The sequence below is a fragment of the Mustela nivalis genome, assembly GCF_964662115.1.
Source record: "Mustela nivalis genome assembly, chromosome: 8".
Taxonomy (NCBI): domain Eukaryota; kingdom Metazoa; phylum Chordata; class Mammalia; order Carnivora; family Mustelidae; genus Mustela; species Mustela nivalis.
In genome coordinates this window covers 2,989,487-3,010,744 of record NC_139027.1, presented here as the reverse complement: position 1 = coordinate 3,010,744, position 21,258 = coordinate 2,989,487, and positions in this window count along the sequence as shown.

The following is a 21,258-nucleotide window of genomic DNA, read 5'->3' as shown; positions in this document are numbered from 1 at the left end:
AAGATTTACTAGATAGCCTCACTAATCAAGACAATATGTTCAGGATAGACAAATATATCAAACAAAAAGGACTCAAGAAATTGACCCCTACATATGTATCCCATTGGATTTCAGCAAAGGTGACAAAGCAATTCAGGGGGAGATACTAAAGTATTTTCTAGCATATGGTAGTAGAAAAAAAAAATAAATACTATAAAAAATTACCTTGACCTCCACCTCATATCACCACATAAATGCATCATGACAGAATATTTAACACTTCTAGGAGACATTATATATTTAAAAGCAAAATTTATGTTACCTTAGAGTAGGCAAAGAATTTTTAGGTAGGAAATAAAAGCATTATCTCTAAAACAAAACCCCAAAAAATAATAAACTGGATTTTATAAAAATTAACATCTTTGAAAAGACTCTTTTAAGAAGATTTTTAAAAAATTTGCAGACTGGAAAAATGTAACTCACAATACATACAATTAGCAAAGGACTTTAAGTTTCATATATCGATTTCTCTCTATATATATATCTTCTACAAGTCAATAATAATAAAAAGAAACCCCAATTAAAAATGAGCAAACTACTTGAACAAACATTGCACATGGAAAACTGTAGGTAGATAATCAATCCGTAAATGAACACAAGTTCACTACCATTAGTCTCCAGAGAAACACCAATTACAACCACAGTGAGATGACTAAAGGCTACCCCTTTCTACATGGCCCAAAATACCATAGACTAAGTCAAAATACAAACAATAAGCCAAAAAAAATGTAGTTTAAAAAAACTTTTTTTTTCAGTGTTCCAAGATTCATTGTTTATGCACCACACCCAGTGCTCCATGCAATCCGTGCCCTCCTTAATACCCACCACCAGGCTCACCCAACCTCCCACTCCTCTCCCCTCCAAAACCCTCAGTTTTTTTCTCAGAGTCCGCAGTCGCTCATGGTTTGTTTTTAGTGAGATAACACAGTGCACTCTTGAGAACAGCTTAAATGAATAAAATTGGCAATAGACTGTTGAAGAAATGGAACACTTAACCATTGCTTGAAGGAGAGAAAGATGTTAAACACATTTTATTTATTTTCTAAAGATTTTATTTATTTATTTGACAGAGAGAGAGAGAGCGCACAAGCAGGGGGAGAGCAAGGAAGAGGGAGAAGCAGGCCGATCACTGAGCAAGAATCCTGAGGTGGGGCATGATCCCACCTTCACCAAAGACAGACCCTTGACTGAGCCACCCAGATGCCCTGTTAGAAACATTTTAGAAAACTGCTCTGTATCATACCATACACAAGATTTAACAGTCCTACTCCTAAGCATTTATCCAAAAGAAATAACAATAAAGGCACACAAAAGGATGTTAACAAAAATATTTATTACATGTTTATTCATAATGCCCCAAATTGGAAACAGTCAAAATGTCCATCAACGGAGTAACTTGGAAGAGTTTATAAGCAATTATTGAGACATTTATACAGTAGAATACTATTCAGAAATATGAAAAAAGAAATAGTGGTATTTGTACTAATGTAGATAAATCTAAAAAGAAAAAAACAACAAACTTTATGTTGTGTGAAAAAAGCCAGCTACAAAATGTATAACTCGATGATCCCATTTAGGTGTAACTCCAAAAACAGGCAAAACCAAGTTAGAAAAACTTTGTCGGTATGGAGTGAGGAATCGGGCTGCCAGGAGGCTTGAAAACCCTTCATCAGGGTGATTGGAACTAACAAGTGTATCTGTAGTGCTTACATTTGTTTAAACTCATCAGTTTGGGAGAGAAGATTAGTGTATTCTCGGTAGGTACATGTTACTGCAATATGTATGTATGTATATATGTGTATGTGCGCACACATGCGATTCACCCTCATCAAAGCCTCATTCTTCCCTTTGTGCACCCCCCCCCACCCCCACAAGCCTGGAACTGGTTGATAGCCAAAAGCCTCAAGGGTGTTTGTTCTCTTTCTCCAGAAAGGGGTGTGGTGTGATGGAAAGACCACTGGCTCTGGGCCCCCTCCTTAGATTTCGAAGGCCTTTCAAAATAATCTGATGGCCTGACAGTCTGTCTCTGTCACTTGCTTATTCACTCAAAGAGGCCGAATAGCCTAAGAATAATTTTGTCATTTTCAGGCAGTGGAAGGCTATATCTAACGTATAGGAAAGGCTGTATCTAACGTATTGCAAAATGTTAAAGATTAAGAAAAAAAAGTGAAGTGTAGTGTTAATTGCATGTAGCTACACAAAACAAGTACCTGTTCCATTCCCTTGTCTCTGCCCAGGGACATCCTGCAGGAAACATGCTCATAGGAAGGACAAGGAAAAGAAGAAGGGGCAGGGGACCCAGCGAGCGTGTCTTACCCTATTAAAATGGCTTCTTTCATTCTGCAGCTTCTATTTATATTCCTTAGTGCATGTGCAAATCCCATGTTCGCAACGACTCGATCTCCTGTGAAAGGGCAGTGTACAGGCTCACCACCTCTGTGTTTCTGGTCACCACTCCTCACCTCCTCCGTAGTGAACCGGCGCCCGCGGATCCGAGGGGGCGAGGGGGTTGTCCGAGAGTTCATGAGGCGCGTCCTGTGGTCTCCACACAGACGTGAGTTCATTTTCTTTGTATAGATTATCTAACGGAGCAATGAGGAAACAGAAAAACATGGACAGTGAATTGATAAAATAGAAAAGATAAAACACACTTCAGAGAGCAAAGCAAACCTTCCCTCCCACTGTAGATGTTCCCAATTTGGAAACATCTGAAAATGATTTACTTGTGAGATGTTGGAGTTCAGGAATGGAATATGGGCCTTTTCTGAAAACACTCGATCTGCACTGTGGTTTATAACGGGGGCATGTCAGAAATACTCCGTGAGAAGGTCTGGGAGGAGGAAAAGGCCATCTGGCCCGTCATTCCCGACTCTCGGTCTTACTCGCACCGCCTGCCTGCATTTCCACTCTGCCTTTAATCCCTCCCTCTTCCCGAAAAAGACGGGAGTCTTATTGAACGCATTTATACTGCTGCCTTCAACGGGCCCCCCCGTAACCTTTTCCATATGTTTCTTAGCCTTCGCTTTAAAATGAAAGAAACGTGTCTGACCTCCCTTCAGCATTTCTGTATGTTCAGTGCGGCGATTACAGCGTGCTGTCTTTTACTCTTCCCAGAAATGGTCAGTTTCTTGCGTGTTTTTTTTTTTTTTAAAGATTCTACTTATTTATTAGACAGAGAGAGAGAAAGCGAGAGAGCACAAGCAGGGGGAGCAGCAGAGGGGGAGGAGGAAGCAGACTCCCCGCTGAGGAGGAGCCCCGTCCGAGGACCCCGAGATCATGACCTGAGCCAAAGGCAGAGGCTTCACCCACCGAGCCACCCAAGGGCCCCAGAAATGTTTAATTTCTATGTATTTGGCTGAGTTTTGGCACAGTCCTTCTTTACTTTGTACCTCAGTGTCTTCAGTGACAATGACAGTGTCTTCTGATGGCTTGACACACATGTTCTACTCTCAGGCTTCCTGAACTGCAGAGTCTTGCCGGGTTACTCACAACTGAAGAGAAGATGGCCACGTGTGCTCGTCAGGACGCAGTAAGCTGCGCTGCAGGCGTCAGCGATCTGAAGTTTTCAATTGCTGAGTACAGCCGCGAGCTTTGCCTGCCCCCTGCATATCCCGAGTGGGTCAGCCTCGGAGCGGCATATCCCGAGTGGGTCAGCCTCGGAGCTCCCATCCTCCCGCTCGCTCCAGGTCCCAGGCTAATGGACGCCCCACCTGGGTGCATGCTTTCAGGCCCTCCTAGGATGGAAATAGGGCTGATGCACTCTGGCTTCTCATTCTTCTCTTTGGAAGTGACGCGTTTTGCCTCTGCTCTCATTTTCCTGGCCAAAGCAAGTCTTACCACTAGATGTTAAGGAGGTAGAGAAACACACTCTCTCGATGGCAGAAAGGAGCCACTCTGAGACTCCTGGGTGAACACTGGTAACAGCCACCAGGTTCAGTGACATTGAATGTGTGGACCAGGTACCCCAAGTTGCTGCTGCTGGTTGGGGGATATTTCAGGCTGTTCAAGCTGTACAACAGACTACCATAGACCATGTGGCTTCTATAGCAAACATTTCTTTCTCATAGTTCTGGAGGCCAGATGTGCAAGGTCAAGGTGCTGGGAGAGCGTCTGAGGAGGACCAGTTCCTGGTTTAGAGAGAGTCATCTTCTCTTGTTTCCTCACTCAGAGAGAGAGAGACAGAGAGAGAGAGACAGAGAGAGACAGACAGAGAGAGAGACAGAGACAGAGAGAGAGAGAGACAGAGACAGAGAGAGAGAGAGACAGAGAGAGGAAGCGAACTCTCAGGGCTCTTTTCTAATAAGGGCACAAACCCCATTCATTAAAGCTCCGGCCCCGCGACCTAATCACCTCTCCTAGGGCTTTCCCTCTTAATACCAGCACACTAGGAATTTAGGCTTCAATATGCACATTTTGAAGCAATACAAACATTTCATCCATAGCAAAGGACACGACTGGCTGGCCGGAATGAAAAGTTTGAGCACAGACCATGCAGAGTCATGGATGAAGTCTGCTGCAAGGTAACGATTCTCACCTGCTGCTGCCCTGTCTTTTGTTCTGACTATTTCCTTGAAGGGAGCCTGAGCTCATCTTAATTGTGCAAATTAACAGCCCTCCAGACCCCTCTACAGCTTCTTTGCAGCAAAGAGCTTCAGCACTACTATTGCTACAGTATCAATCCGCCATCCGGAGCTGGTTCTGAAGCCGAGGTGGGAGCGGAAAGGGAGGCTGTGGTGGGAGAGCGCATCTGGTGTCCCGGTGGCCCAGCAGAGATCTCTGTGACCGAGGACCCTGCAGGCCACATCCCTCGTGCTCACTGGCCGATGAGTGTAGGGTAGCCTTGACGAGCTGGCCATGGAAGGCTCCCTCCTTGTGTGAAGAGCCATCTCCAAGTCAGTTAACATCCTACAAAACACGTCACTCTAACTGGGGACAGGTTAGAGCAAGTTGCCAGTTCGCTTTCTGAAAGAAGCTTCGAACTCCCGATTTCGGCATCAAAACGCTTCTAGCATCTGCCGCTGCCGGCTTTCTCAGTGTCTCCAGTCACGCACAGGGTACGTTAGCCACAGGGCACGACTTGCCAATTTTCCGAGCACAGCAGTTGTTTTCAGATCTCTGTACCCGCCCCCCCACCCGCTTTTTTTTTTCTTTCTTTTTTTTTTTTAAAGGCTGTGTTCTCAGCACAGAATACAATATCATTTTCTGCTTATCCTAAATTTCTCTATTTCAAGCCTCGAGATGAGGGACATCTCTCCCATCACGACCATTTTGTTCCTTGTGGCCAGAAGACATCACGTCTTTCCTTTAGCTTGTACCTCTATTCCAGGACTCACTGAATTTGTGCTTGTGTGGCTGGTAGAGGACACAAGGTGCCCCTGATGACCGGAACTGATTTCACAGATCTGCTTGCTTAAGGACAGCCTGTTACTGTTCTGCAAGCGAACCGACTAAGTCTCAGGGGTAGAGAACAGTCTTTCCAGACAGAACTAAAGGGAAAGAAGCAGACGGTTCGTTTTATGGGAACGCGGGTCCCCGCTGAGTTGTGATGGGCTCAGCAGCGTGACTTGTGCAGGCAGGTCTTGTTGACCGACCCCCTCTCGTCATTCCAAAGAGGCTCCCAGGATCCACGGACAAGAAGTTGAACTGTGTCCTCGGCGTCAGAGGTGCGGGAGGGCTGGGCACTGTAGGAGGGAGTTGGCATTGGAAATAAGACTATGAAAGGAACAGTAGGATCCCTAAGAGGGGAAAATATATTTACCCCCCACACACACACCCACCCACAGTGTAGAGAGAATGTGGCCCGTGTTGACACTAAGCAGTGGGTCCTTAGAGTCCCTAAGTCCTGGGAAGACTCCTATAGAGTGGCCTGATACTTGATCTCACTCTGGCTCAACCGCACTGGGGGCACCTTTGACAGTAGGAAAGGGACAGACACAGAGGAAACCGGGGGAAACACCCACCGAGGGCCCAGCAAGGCTGCTTTGGGATCTTCCCTTCCTCTTCCTTCTCCTCTTCATATGCCAGCGGTTGAGACAGGGACGTCATCCCCGACAGGGTAGGGAGTGTGTGACCAAGAAGTCAAGAGTGGGTAAATGCCAGCGCAGGAGTGGGTGTGGCAGAGCAGAGGCAGAGCCTCCGATCCCGGCCAGTGACGTCTACATTGACATGACGCAGCAAAGGCAAAGACGGCCACGGCGGCAGAGGCACCGGCAGAACGTGCTACGGGTGGAGGACAACATCATCCTTGTGCGTCCCCAGAGCATCACAAGTAAAGGAGAGGAAGAGCCTTACAGTTTGGTAGGTGAAGGATGAGGGGTTGTGGACCCCACGTTCCCAGGTGTAAACTCTCAAAATGACCTCAGCAAGACTCTTCACAGTGTGGACTGCTGGAGACCTGTGGGTTGTTGGAGTGTAATTTGCCATTTCATTGGTTTTCCCTGTCATGTGGTGCACCCGAGCGGGCGTGCTCTTCCTATTCTTCTGTCTTCCACGGTGGTCTTCCTCCCGCACCTCTCCCCTCTCCTCCTCCCCCTCCCCTTCCTCCCCGTCCGCCCCTTTCTTCCCCTCTTCCTACCTCTCCCTCCCTCCTTGGAAACAGTAACAGAAGATACGGAATCCTAAACCACATGGATAATGACATTTCCACTTCAGCCAAGGGTTTTTAAAATTTAATTTTAGGTTAATTTCCAGTTTTTAACAGATTGGTTTAAATTATGTTTCCATTCACCAGGGGTCATGACAAAAGGTTCCCTGATAATGACTTTTATGGCTTCTGTACCCCCCTCAGAATTTTAAGAAGCCTGGGGCTTTACATATTATCATCCTGTTTCGCTGATGCTGTGTAACCTCTGCTGTTCAAACTGTAGTTAGATATCCAGAAGGAAGAGTTAGAATTGCTTTTCCCTTTTACTCCCTTTAATTTTCCTTTAAGAAACTAAACAAAACATGTGAATTTATGTTACGAAGAAATTAATGAATACCAGATTTCCCCCACGATTCCGCCCCATTTTCCAATTTTCTGTAGTTTATCTCAGACACACATTGATTTTAACTTCTTTGAAAAGAAATGAAGCTTTTGATAAACTTGACTACAGCTGTATCATATTTCAAGAAACGTTAAACTAAGCATCCATCTCACTTTCCAATAATTTCATTATTGTTTGAAGATTATTTGATTTTTGGTCAAACTATTTTCCTTTAAATTCAGTGGCTGTAAGAACACTTTTTTTCTTTCAGAAAATAATTGAGAAGAGAAAATTTGCTCTATTTTTCTCCCCCATCATTTTCTGGAGTAAAGCCATAAAAAAGATGGTCAGATGGTCAGAGGCACTTTGCCGGTGGGCAGTGGGGTGAGGGTTGGAACTTGACTCTCAGCTCACGAGGAAGCTTTAAGAGCAAGTGATAAATGTTGAAGTGATAGAATTTGTTTGTGAATAACCAGATCCCTTCTCGACTGATGCCAAGCCCTGAGCTCTACTTACGAGCGAACCAGGGCATTTCACAGAGCAATCAGTGCACATGGCAGTTTGTCTACACTTTGCAACCTTGGCAACAAGAATACCTTGAACATTTCTCTCCCCGCTGAGTCGTTTCTCTCGGTTCCATTGAGTAAGCATGTTTTTGAGGATCGAGCATGAGTGTTTAGGACGAAGTCGATCAGCAAAATCCTCGGACCCAGTTCTGTGGGTTTAGGAGATTGTTAACCCCGAATATTTGGGGGGGGGGCAGGTACTCATGAAATAAATTAATCTATGAATCATGAGGGATAGTTTTTGAGTGTTTTATTTTCAATATGGCTGGGATCTTCTGGGCAGATGATGTTAGATTTCACGAATGCACTTTGATTAAAAAAACACACAGCAGGTTTCTCTAACAGACAAACAAATAAATGGATAAGAGACAGAAAAGAAGGAGAAGGAGAAATTAAACACAAGATATTTCCTTTCTGTACAGCACAGAGACACCATCTTAAAAATATATATGTAGCTTCGTCAATGCCAAGAGCTTGAGGAACATTGTCTAAAAAAATGTTATATCTTGTAGTAAACTCTAATTATAATATTTTTCTTGCCAAAGTTTGACTTTGCTCCAAAGAAATTAACCCCTAAGTGTCAGTATTAGATTAATCCTCTACTTGCAAAGCCGTGAATAATAAATCTTTAAAAACAGTAACTCTCTGTAGCTAAGATCTTTTACTCACTGTGAATTTACTGTGTATTCACTAAAATCTCAATGGAAGGTTTTGGTAATAAAAAGGTTTTTTTTGAAATTTGAAAATTTTTGATGAATTTGGATTTAAGTAAAACTGTGTTTTGGTACTTACTGGAACTTATTAAAAATGTATAAGACTGAGAACTGAGGGTTTTAGAGGGGAGGGGGCTGGGTGAGCCTGGTGGTGGGTATTAAGGAGGGCACGGACTGGATGGAGCACTGGGTGTTGTACATAAACAATGAATCACGGAATACTGCATCAAAAACTAATGGCATATTTTATGGTGACTAACTTAGCACAATAAAAAAATAAAAAAAATAAAACATGCGAAGTAAAAAAGTATAAGACCATGTTTTTGTCTTATGAGCAGATCTGCTTTTGTTACAAAATTATCCTGATCGGAGTGCCTGGGTGGCTCAGAAGCTGTTCATGGTCAGGCAATGGGGTTGACCTCTAGCCAGTGGCACGTGATCTAGATGTCAGTATGCAATTCATGTGACATCACGATTGCTATTTTAAACTTCTAATCAAAACGGAGCCTACATTCTAGAAAACTACACAAACCAAACCAATGTGCCACATACCATACAGGCCAAGAAACAGAGCACTGTGGTCAGCCGGAGATTACCCCACATGTGGCGGTGGGATTTGGCCCATTTGTGGAGTTAGAGAAGCTGCCATGTAACCCCAGTTTTACAATTAGAGATTATTTTCATGACGAATGATACAAGAGCATTCCTAAGTCTCTAAATTTCATCATTCTTGCAAAGAGATAGATGGTAAGTTACAAGTATGCTATGAGATGCCGTAAATAATTAAAATGAAATTTCACTTGTCCAAGGGCAATAAGGAAATTGCTCTTGGTCATGAAATCTCCATGTGGTTTTATCTTAATCTTCTCGATTTACTGGGTGGCAAAATTTGTCAGGTGGTTGGTTCTTCCTGTTACTAATATAAACAGTGAGATTTTGCTAGGTGTATTTAGAGTTCTGCTGGAGTTCACAAAAAATGAGTATCAGCACCAAATAAGATGCTCTCCTGAAATAAACCCGCATGCACTCACACACGCACCCACGCACCCACGCGTGCGTACGCACACACATTTAGAACTGGTTAGTTTGGTATACGTAATCGTACACATGTATTTAAACCCACCTGCGTGAAACAACGTTAGACGCCCACTGTAAGCCCTCCTACAACAAATGGGGACAGCAAAGCAGCGCTGACTGGGCGCTTCACTCCAGCTTTCTGAGTGTTTCCAGCTGCTGTCGGACACCCTCCATCTCCCCGTGGAGACCCTCACCTGCTGCTTCCTCCCCTCTCTCCTCCACTTACTTATTCATGTACTCATGGATTTCCTGCGTTATTATTTATTCTTCATTCTGTAGGAGGGACACGAGTGATGATCTTTGGAGCACGTCCAACGGGCTCTGTCCTCATGGGCCTGCACCACAGAAACCAGGGCGTGCGGAGTCTTTGTAGGAACCATCCAGTGATAACGCACACGGCAGGGGCAGTTTCTAATGAACAAACAGGCTTAGAAATGCTGTCGTCTGCTCAGCAAAGACGAGGTAGGGTGGCTGTCCGACTAGGGCTGCAGAGTGAGCCCATATTCAGGGATGACGTCCAGCTGAAAGCTTCTGGAAGTCTGCGGCTGCCAAGCTGCATCCCTGAGTCTGTCCTTGGAACCCGAGTCCTCCCGCGAGGGTTGGCCCAGGGCAAGTGAGCTTCCTCCCATAGCTCGGAGTCCGCAGTCCCAGCTACTGGGTGGTGGGAGATGTCGAGGTGCGCCCTGACTCGTACATGACAGTGCAGCTGGCATGACTGTCCTTGATGCTTTTTCTGTGGATGCAGCCTCTATAACTGGTGAAGCAGCGCTGGAGAGGGGAGGTGCATGGGCCGGTGTGCGAAGGCGCTCTGTTTGGTTGTAGCTGACACAACCCCGAGGCTGTCCCCACTGTGTCACCCCGCTCGCCGGGGAGCTCCACCTGCGCTTACGGGTGCTGGCACGTGAGTCCCCAAAATAAAGCCACTATAGGTTTATCAGACTTCTGTCTCTGGTGAATAATAGAGCGCCAAGGTTTGGTTCTAAACAGTATCATCGTGTGAGATACCCAGAGACAAAACAAAGTGCCCTTTGAAAGCAATTCACATGCTTCGAGGTCACCTTTCGAGTTTCGATTCAACATACGACAGAGAAGTGCTCGCCGGAGGGAGGCCTCGTCCACGGATTTTGCTTCTTTTTCTTTCCTGCACGCATCTCCTATTTCTGTGTAAATGAAGGGACTCTGCTCTGAAACTGGAGACAGTTCAGAGATTAATTAAAACCTGTTTATTTTCATAGTTTTCTTGAATTTTTGTTTTCACTTACTGAAAGGACACGTTTTCTAGTATGGAAAGTAGACGTTTAAACATTCTGCCACGTTTTCCAGAAATAGCCTTTCCTGTGAAAGACCCGTCTCGAATGAAATGAAGATGTGGCCGTCGGTTCTCAGACCAGGGAGGCTTCCCCTCGGCTCGTGCAACGCTGCATGATGCTGCATGATTTACCTGTGCAGGAGACATGCTGTGTCCTCCGGATGGGGCTGTCACCCCTCCCGCCTCCCCCACTCCGTCCGGTATCAGCTTGTCGGGTTTCCTGAGTTCTATCTTTGGCGGAGGTGAGTGAAGGCAGATGATAATCATCTTTTGCTTCTGTGATGTCCAGTGTTTCTAGATGGGGCAGATTCAGTTTATTTGCCATTTACGTGCGAGGTTTTGGAGCAAAATCTATCAGAGTATTAGACCCAATTAGATCCGTTTTGCTCTTATTCATTTTAACTTTTCCTTTCTTTCTTGAGGAAAGTGGCAGTGAGGTTTTGCCAGATACCCTCACTACACTCTATTTATTGCTGAAATCGCAAAGCCTTTAAGTGTAATACATTTTCCTTTACTTAACTCAAACACACGCCCCGGAGAGCAAGACAGAAGAAATCAGTTATATTGGGATGAGGCTCCTGACACACGTACACACTCACGCTCACACACCCACATTCTGTTCTCAGTTTGGCAAATTCAGTTACTTTATTTTTGTAGCAAACATTATGTATCTCCCGGGGTCTAAACGTAACACCTCGTAATAAAGCCTCTTCGTTTGTGCTCATTTTAACTAACTTATAGCCAAAATGTGGCAGTTTGTTGCCACCATGCCTTAAAGATCTTAAATCACTGCACTGGACCCATTTCAGCCGGGGGCCCCCTGGTAGGGAGTCAGCGGCCACGGTGAAGCACAGTGTGCCACCCAACATGGGTGTGTGTCTGGGGGGGGGCAGATGAGTCCCTTGCAGAAGTGTTTGCAGATGCCAACAGCTGGCTCTGCATTTAAAATGTGTGTTTTTTGTTTGTTTGTTTGGTTGGTTGGTTTTCGTGGTTGTTGTTGTTTTTCGTCTCTCCGCTTAAAAAATGGTGTATGTGTACACACACACACACACACACACTCACACACAGAGCGAGGCCCCAGAGGGTATAAAACACCATAGTAGGTCGGTCTGTTAGTCCAAGATAAGGAGTCAGGAGAATTGTGTGTGCATTTGCACACATGCAAATTGATGTTTCGGATTTCTTTCCTTTGTTTCACTTTGTTCTTTAAGGACTTTGTTCCCGTCCTACGTGCCAGGTGGGTAGGAGAGATGTTTGCAACAATCGCAAGGCCACAGCGGTGCGTGTTTGAGCATTCCGTGGCGAGCAGCACGCGACCCTCCGGAAATAGGGGCTTATTTCAGGGCGGCCCCTCTGCCTCGGCTTCCCGCGGAGGACGCGCTCCCGGCCCGGCCCGCACCACTTCGGCCCTTCTGGGAGGCATCGCGGCGGGTTTGAGAGCAAAGTGGCTCAGCCTGGCGCCCTCCTCTTCCCCTAGGACCCCCCGCATCCTGACTCCGTGAAGCCCGTCCACAGGCGCTCGCCCCGCTGGCCACACGCGAGGGGGCCGTGGACTGAGCGCGCAGCGGCGGGTCCGGCCTGGCCGCCGCGATCAGCCCCGCGTGCGCAGGACCCGGGCTTCGCGGACAAACGAGGCGCCGACACTGCGCCCGCTGACAAGTGTGACCTCGAGTCGGTGCGAAGACACCGAATGTTTCCCAAGCGGGTTCGCAGAGGGGGAGCCCCGGGGTCCAGAGTTGTGCAGGCCGCGGCTGAGGCCGTCGCGGGGACCCTCGGACCAGCGGTGCGTCCTGGCGCTTCTGTCTCCGGCCGCGCGCCCACAGGTCCTGCCCTCACAGCACCTTGGAGTTCAGCGTTCTCGGGCCCTTTCCTGGGCCAAGCTGGGACCCAGACACCGACTATCACCCGCTTCTCTGCCTTCCACGTTTTTTCTGGACCTGCAGGGTCGGGGTGGGGGGCCGCCGTGTGAGCCCCGAAACCCGCAGACCCAGCCCCTCCCGTGGGCGTCTCTCCTGTGGTTGCGCCCGCATGACCCTGCTGCTGTCAGCGGGCCCGGCCTGCCCGAGGCGGCCGCAGCCTCTCCAGCCCCGGCCCTGGCCGGCTCGCTGCGGCCTCGTCGTCGCCTGGCCGGGCCGAGGAGCGGCTGAGCCAGGGCTCCGCGTCTGAGTGCAGACCGGCCCGTGCGCGCTTCTCCTCCCCCTCCCCCCTCCCTCCCTCCCCCTCCGCCTTCCCTTCCTCCCCCTCCTCCTTCCCTTCTTAGAAGGCACAAGTGCGTTTTATCTCCGGCTGTAGGGAGCTGCCCCGCGTGACTTCATTTCTGTGAGTGTGTGGGCGCAGCGGGGTGGTGGCCAGCAGTGACGGTGGGGGGACGGCCGACCCAGCTGAGCTGCCCCCCCACCCCCCCACCCTCCCCCCACATCCACCCCCCCCCCCAGGTATGTTAGAAAGGGCCCCGCGAATGCCACACAGCAGAGCACCGCGATGGACAGCGTGCTTTCCCCTGGGTCGCGCCTGGTTTTACTTTTAGTAAGAACTTGTCTCTGAGACGTTAAAAATTAATAATACTGGTGAGGTTTTAGTAAAGGATAAACACTATTTGAAAGATGAGGACTTAAAATATTGGATTGTATATGAAAATAAGTCAAATCCAGCAAAATCTCAATAATTAATAGAGGGACTTTTAGGACTGTATCTTGCCATAACATTGTGGGAGAATATCTCACCAGTGCCTGAGCAGGCGCTCGTCTGGACGTTGACCAGCACGTGGGGACGCCCGCTGCTGCCTTGGCCCGTCCTCCTCAAGGTCATGTGCATTAATCTGCGGAGTAAATGTGCTCTGCCTTCATTTAGCTCCTGGTGTAATGCTTCTGTTTTGACAGTCTATTAATTTTACCCTTAACTGTTTTTCCTGGTCACCTCACTTTGCTGGCAGAAATTCAAGTTTTGGCCTTAGTAACTGTCTGAAAAACAGCAGTGTTTTATTGTACAGTCATCCTTGGATTAAAAAGAAGAAGAAGAAGAAAAGAAAAAACAAAGGAGCCATTTACTATCGGGTTAGAAGCATAAATCTGTGGTCACACTGGCCTGTTCTGTCTCCACCAGTCCCGGTGCGTTGTAGGAGAGCTCTGGGGTTTTTCTGGGTTGTATCCATCTGCCTTATCACCCGGTGCCCCTGGGAATTCTCAGAAGCATCTTCTGTCCACTGGGTTTTCCCTTTGACTCGAAGAAGGTCTCCACGCGCTTACCGAACTGAGGCGTCGTGCCCACCCTCGTGACGCAGCTCAGCTCTGCAGACACTTAGCGGGTCACGTGCTGGGCTGGGATTCGAGAAGGTGAGATGCAGGCTCCTGCCTCATCCAGAAGACAGTCCATCTGGGGGTCCCGGGTACATATTTCCTGTCTCAGCTCCCCGAGGGGGGGTGTGTCTGTCTGTCTGTCTGTCTGTCTCTCTGTCTGCATTCATTGAAGCCCTTCCCACCTCACCAAGTGCCACAGTTCTTAGTGAATTACAGGGAGATTTTGGGCTGGAGCCCCTGTAGTAACGCCCTTTGTTTTGTGACACAAGAAATTTATCTACCCTGGGCCTCCCAACCTCTGTCGTGTGCACGAGTGGCTGATTTTGAGTCTCCCCTGCTCCCCACTAACTGCTCTTTTGTTCCCGCCTCACCTCCGTGGGATGAAGTCTTCACAGGGTGGTCAGGCAGATGCCTTGACCTGGGGGTGATCAGCTGCCAGGCTCCTGCACAGAGTCTCAGATGAGTGGCCTATGTTCTGACTCTCTACTTGAGTTGGAGGAGTAATTGGACAAATAAAAATTTTAAATGCCCTTCACTTAGATAAAAAATATTTTTTAAGACATCCCTCTTCATCGCAGAACCACGTGATCCTCTGTGGACAGGAAACAGACAGAGAGGCTCCAGGTGGAGACGGCAGCAGTGGTGGTGATGAGCTTCGTGGGACGGTGGAGGCGGTGGGGACGGCGATGGTGGGGATGGGGGTGCTGGGGGGCGGCGATGGTGGGGATGGGGGGGCTGGGGGGCGGGGATGGTGGGGAAGATGGAGTTGGCGGAGATGGAGTGTGTTTACCTCTCATATCGCTTGCCAGGAATCTCAGAATCAAATGGTGTAAGTGCCTATGACCTGCATATATACATTTTATTTTTCTCAGTCTGATTTATACCATCATACAGTGCACATGTATTTATATTTTCTAATTTATTTTATATATATATTTTTTAAGATTTTATTTATTTATTTGACAGACAGAGATCACAAGTAGGCAGAGAGGCAGGCAGAGAGAGAGAGGGGGAAGCAGGCTCCCCGCTGAGCAGAGAGCCCGATGCGGGACTTGATCCCAGGACCCTGAGATCATGACCTGAGCTGAAGGCAGCGGCTTAACCCACTGAGCTACCCAGGCGCCCCTATTTTATATATTCTTGAAAGTCAGCTCAAGTCTCTGTAGAATGTGTTTGGACGTTAATAAATAAAATGCAAGAGCCATGATCATGTGTCTACTCATTACATGTGTCAGGTCCTCAGCACACCATGGCATGGAGGCCATCAGACCTGCAAAAGGAAATGCTCAGTGGAAAGCACTTTAGTGTTCACTCAAAAAGTGGAACACAGAGTTATCACATGACCCCAAATCTTGCTCCTGGGCATGTACATACCAGATTGAGAACAGCGACCTGCTAGATACCTGGACACAGACGTTCAGAGCGTCACTGTCCACAAGAGCCACAAGGTAGAAAGAAGCCAACAAAGTGTCCGTCAGCAGGTGTGCGGATGGGCAAGCTGTGGCGTGTCTGTATCCACACGATGGACTGTTACTCAGCCATAGAAAGGAATGGAATTGAGGTCTATATGACAACATAAGAAAAGCCTTGCTCTAACTGAAAAGATCCAGACACAAAAGGACAAATCTTGTCTGATTCCACTTGTGCGAAATATCTGGGACAGGCAACGTCAGAGCCACAGAAAATGGAGGCGGAAGGAGGGGTGGGGAGTGACTGTTTAACGGGGGCAGTTTCTGTCTGGGGTGAGGCACAGACCCTGGAGACAGACAGCGGCTCTCGTCCTCCCACAGTGGGGATGTGCCAAACGCAATGCGTTGACCCCCCCAAAATGGCTCTAGCGACCAGTTTTACAGTCTGCTGCTGTCATACCACTGCAAGAAATAATCTCTGATGAAGGAAGTGCTTGGGAAATTCATCCTGTTCCCTGGGTTAGTGGTAAGATCAAGAAATCATTTGGGTGGGGGGAAGCTCTAATTAATTGAAGTAACGTGTGTTTAGGCTTTGACGTGTTTTGAAGACCGTCTGCGTCAGAACCTGAGCCTGTGAAGACGAGATCCAGAGCTGGAAACGGTGGCAGAGCCCATCCTTCCCCTGCGCCTGAAAGATTCCAGCACACCAGAGATTCTGCTCCCCGGAGGGAAGATCGCTGGGCAAGAGGCAGGGGACACCGGTCCTGGAATCTGCCTTTCCTTCTGGAATCCTGTAAACAGATGCGGTTGGAGGAGGTGACATTCAATGGCCATTCAGTTCTCAACTATTGTCAGGCAAACAAATAACAAAAATAGTTACATTTTTTGTACATAAGAGGCCGAAGAGGTTCATATCGATACACGTAATAGAGCAAGTTCCAATAAATAGAAACCAGTTGCGGGTCCATTCACAGAATGCGTTATAGTTACCAGAGCATGTGTAAGAAGTCCACGCCGTGTCCCGGGGTGAGGAAGCGGACGGGTGGCGGGTGGTGTGACCCTCGCCACAGAAACAGGGTCTGTCTTCGGCCGGCCTCCCTCCCCCACGCCAGCCCCCACCCCCGGTGCACCCTCCGGTACCAGCGGCATCGGCGGTGCCTCGAGCTGTTCCATTCATGGACAGAAAACAGCATCCAGATCAACCCGTGCTTTTTTCCTTCTCCTGACTGTGACGATTCCGCCCGTAACGCCCTGCTTTCCGTGAGCCATGCGCTTCACATGAGTTGAACACTGTTTAAACAAGCCAAGGATCACATTTCTTTTGTCCAAATAACGGTAAAGAACATATTTTAAAGTAGATCAATTAAGAATGGGTTTTCTAAAAGTCTCCGTGTAGAAAGGTGAGAAATCAAGGGATGGGAAGTGTCGTCCGAGGCAAGCAGAGACACTGGAGAGCGGGTCGGAAAGAAGTGCTGGTGAGAGTGGTCCCATGGCTGACCTGAACAACTGCCCAGGCCCGGAGTGCTGGGTGGGGCCTCTGTGATGCCGCACCTCCCGCTGCAGTGTAAATGCAGAGGCTGCGCCTGCCTGTGTGTGTTAATACTCTGTCGCAGAGGAAGAGAGCTTCCAGACTGCCCTTGGCTCTGGCCATTTGAATGCTCACTGTGGATAATAACCATCATGATTTACACTCTAATATTGAGAAAATGCATTTAGCAATCCTAACAAAAAATCACATGCACACAGCCCAAGCTCTGAACAAGCATTTTCGTAAATGTCATTTGTGAGCCTAGAGCTTTCTTTTCTGGCAAGAAATGCATACCATTTTTTCCTGAATATTTTCAATTTGCAATCCATTTTCCCTTGGGAGCTGCCAGATTGATTGCTGGGGGAGGGGGGTAATGGGATTTTTCAAATGGCTGAGGTCATTTCTGACTGTGGACCAGGATTTTGTGATTTACAAAGAAGCTGAAATCTGTGTTGAATCTGAGAATTTCCTGGTTTCAGATTAATCACTCAATGAAGAATCATGTCTGGTCTGATTTAGTTAATTTTTTTTCACCTTTTATTTCTTCTTCTTGAAGAGTTCTATCTGAAGCACAGAGCTTTCCACTCACAGAAAATGCGTGATTTTTATTTCACCACTTTTTATTGTTCTTTATTTAAAAAGGGGGAAAAAAATAAAAGAAGTTAGTCTGAGAACTCTCTGGGAATCTTTTAAGTTTTTCATGAACTTCCTGTGGGGCTCGGCATGCTATAAAGAGGTTGATTCACCCACAGCTAGACAGGTGACCTTGGACGGGTCACCTAGCCTCCAACCTCCGTTCCCTCCCTCCGAGCAGAGAGTGTCTGTTATAGAAGATGATGGAGAAACTCTGCAGTGGAAGTCTCCTTGACATAGAGGCATGATCTTCCATGCCAGCCAGACATCGGTTTCGTTTTGGGTTCAGTCAGTGGATGCCACAGCTCAGAGCTCATCCAAGCTCTCTGACCACATGGAACAAGGTGGCGCTGTGTCTCAGGTCACCTGAAAATGGAACAGAACCTTCTAGACCTGTGGAAACTCACACCCCCTTTACTTCAAGCTGGGGCCAACCTCGACGTGTGGAGCGGGAGATACACTACCATTGCCCTGAGGAGCAGAGGTTTTTTCTTGGTCATGTCTGAGGTCTCCCACGGCCAAGTTCCCGTTCCCGGATGGTGCTTGGACTGGAGGTGAGGGCGGGGAAGGAGCAGGGTCCCCTCCTGAACCAGGAGCACTTATTACTCATTCCCCGCCCCTTTCAGTGACTTTTAAAAGTCTGCATGCTGGAGGAAGGCGTTTTCGTGGGGAGGCCCCTTCCTCTGGGGCTCGGCTGGGGAGCAGACCTCCTCCCCACATATCACTTCCATGGTACCCACCCCACCTGGCGACTCTAGGGTAAAGGAGAGGATCGGTCTGCTTTGGGCACCGTACGGAATCACATAAAAGATCAACAAACTAGTATCTACCATGTTGGTAGTCACAGGGGCTTCTGTCCCCTGTCCGGTCACCGACATCTCTCTAGGGAAGTCCATTCCTCAGGCCTTTCTTTTCTCCCCTGCTGATATGAAGCCAAAGCTACGGGAACGAATGATCGGTGAAGTCCGTCACGGGGCCTGTAACTCCCCACTTTGGTGTGGACGTTTCAAGTGCGAGTTCTGAATTTTGGCGCACATGGAAATCTCTGGAAGCTCACTATATGTGTAGGTCCTGAGTCCCTTTCCAAGATGTTCAGATTTTCTGTCCATCCGTGTAGGACCAACAAGAGTCTTTTACAGAATCTCCACAAGTGATCAAGAAACTGTTACAAACCATAAAGCCCTCGGTGCACAGGGACGATGGGATTGCGTGGACAGCTTACCGGGGGCCACGGAGCGGGCTCCACAGGCACCGGAGTGGGGGGACACCTACACGTGGGCACCCCGCGCTGGAGACCAGACAACCGCACCAGCACAGGCTGGGGAGAGGCTCTAGGACCACAGCGAGCCCCACGGCAAGGGATTGTTTCAGCGAATGATTTATCGACATTCTTCAAGTGGACGGGCTTTATATAAATATCCGAATGGCAGTCTTCTCTGAAAAATTAGATCCGACAACGCAGAGCCCGCATTCCTGCCTCCCTCCTGGAAACAGTCCACCACGTGGAGGAGGAGGAGGAGACCTTCTGAAACAGAGGGTGCACATGGTGGGGATGACGTCGTCGGTCCCACGGCCAGCTGGGTTGGCTACTCTTCCTTTAGGCTACAGTTTTGAAGAACTGTTTATCCACTGAGAGAGAAACTTAACAGTCGATTGAATTTATTTATGCAAATTGGTCTGGCTACTTTAATGATTTTAAATTGGGATCTAGAGACACAGACTGTTAATCTCAAAATAACCTTCAGAATGATCTGATCAGGACTTTTTCAAGTTAAATTACTTGAGATCTTTAAGGGTATTAATACAAATAATGGTCGCATGAGCAGAGGAACTTGGTAAGAGGGGGAGCAGACCTCTTCCCTAGAGTTGTGTGGCATGTGGCACCCCACCCAGATGCCTGTGGGGTGTGCTGTGCGGACGCCTCTCTCTCCACCGCACCCCTCCATGTTTTCAGGAATATCCTTTGCAAGTGGAAATGTATTCCATCTCCTTTTTTTTTTTTTTCTTTTTTTAATCCTCAAGGACTCTGAATCCCAGAAGATGTAATGACATCGAGAATTAGAACCCTATGTTGCTTTTTGCACTCTGGTGCTCTGATTATTGTACAAAACCAGGCACCGGCCAGCTTCAAATCAATCATTTGGATGAAATCAGAAGGTGGGTTCCGGGATACACATTTGTCTCTTGTCTCTTGCCTCCTCAGGCTGCGGTAAGCAGGGAGGAGGGGTGACTTTCCTATAGGGTTTAGTCAGGGGTTGAGTCATGCTGCTGAGAGAGTCTGTGAGTAATAGCTCACCAATTTTTATGGTTTGCTTTATTATTAATGTTATTAAGGCATCCGTAAATGTAGTTTTCCTTGGTGCATGACAACTGGTTACGTTTATTTATTTACTGCATGCATGTTTCTCTTGGTGTATAAAGAAGATCAGTTACAGAAATATCTTCATTCTAAATCAAGGGAGTGCAGAGTTGTATGGTCAAAATTAAAGCCAATTTTGATTTTTTTTTTTTTTTACAATCTCTAAATTTTAAAAAAATCTCCAGTTTACCGGTCATCTTCAAATGCCACTTTTAGATCTGACCCCTGTTCCCTTCCTGCTGTACCTCTGCACCCCACCTCTCCGTCCCACTCTGCGGACAGCCAAAATGTCCCCCATTCTAGGTTTTGCCGAAATACCATGTTTTTTCTTAAAACCTGGGGTCATCCTAACTGGGGAAATCTCTCTCCTACCTCTGAGTTTCAGTGTTTTGAATTTGCCCATTTTGTAAAACTTAACCATTTTAACCTTATATTTCTTGGGAACATAGTTCTTACCAGATTGTAACCTCTTTAAGATGAAGAGACAACTGTTTCTTGCCAGATACTGCGCGATGTCCTACTCAGTGCAGGTACGTGCTTGTCTTAGTCACATCGCGGCCGTAACAGAGAATCCTGCCCTGGGCCGCTTAAACAGCAGACCTTCCTTCCCAGGATTGAGGCACTGGTGAGGCAGTTCCTGGTGAGAGCTCTCTTCCCAGTGTGCTGGTGGCTTCCTTCTCACGTGTGTTCACATGGAGGAGAAGGAGAGAGAGGGAGACGGAGAGGGACAAGAGGAGAGAGAGAAAGGGAGAGAAAGAGATGGAGGGAGAGAGGGAAGGGGCTCGCGGTCTTGCTCTTTACCAGCTCGGTCCCGGCCTCAGGGTAACATCGCAGCTCCGAGGTGATGGAAGCTGTGGCTTTGCCCTCATTTCAGAGGACAGGATCACTCTCCAGGAAGATGTTTTTGTTCCCTGTTTTCTTGGTTTATTGCACATATGTGTTTGCAGAGATGCACCTGCCCAAACCATCCTGAGGCTTCTTTAACACCCAGTACCCCCCCCCCCACCTCACCTGTTCTGCTAAGGACATACACAAAAAACATTAAAAAAAAAAATCTAAAAACAATAAAGACTGCTCCTTTGTGTCAATGTTTAATCTTCCCAGAGTTATAATGATGCATTCGTTGACCTCTATGATAACGGACTGGAAGAGAGGGTGAGCTCTACATATTTATACTACATTTTTTAAAGGCAAAACAAAGCAAGCCGAAAGAAGCTTCCAATTTGTACAGATCTTGGATCTGTTATTAGTAAGAAGTGGGACTCCCTCTCTGCCGTATCAAGCAGCCCTCAGTTTTGTCACCAGCCGCATGGCAAGGCCACGGGCTCTCACCAGTTTGTTTTGCGGAGTAAGTGAGAAAATCC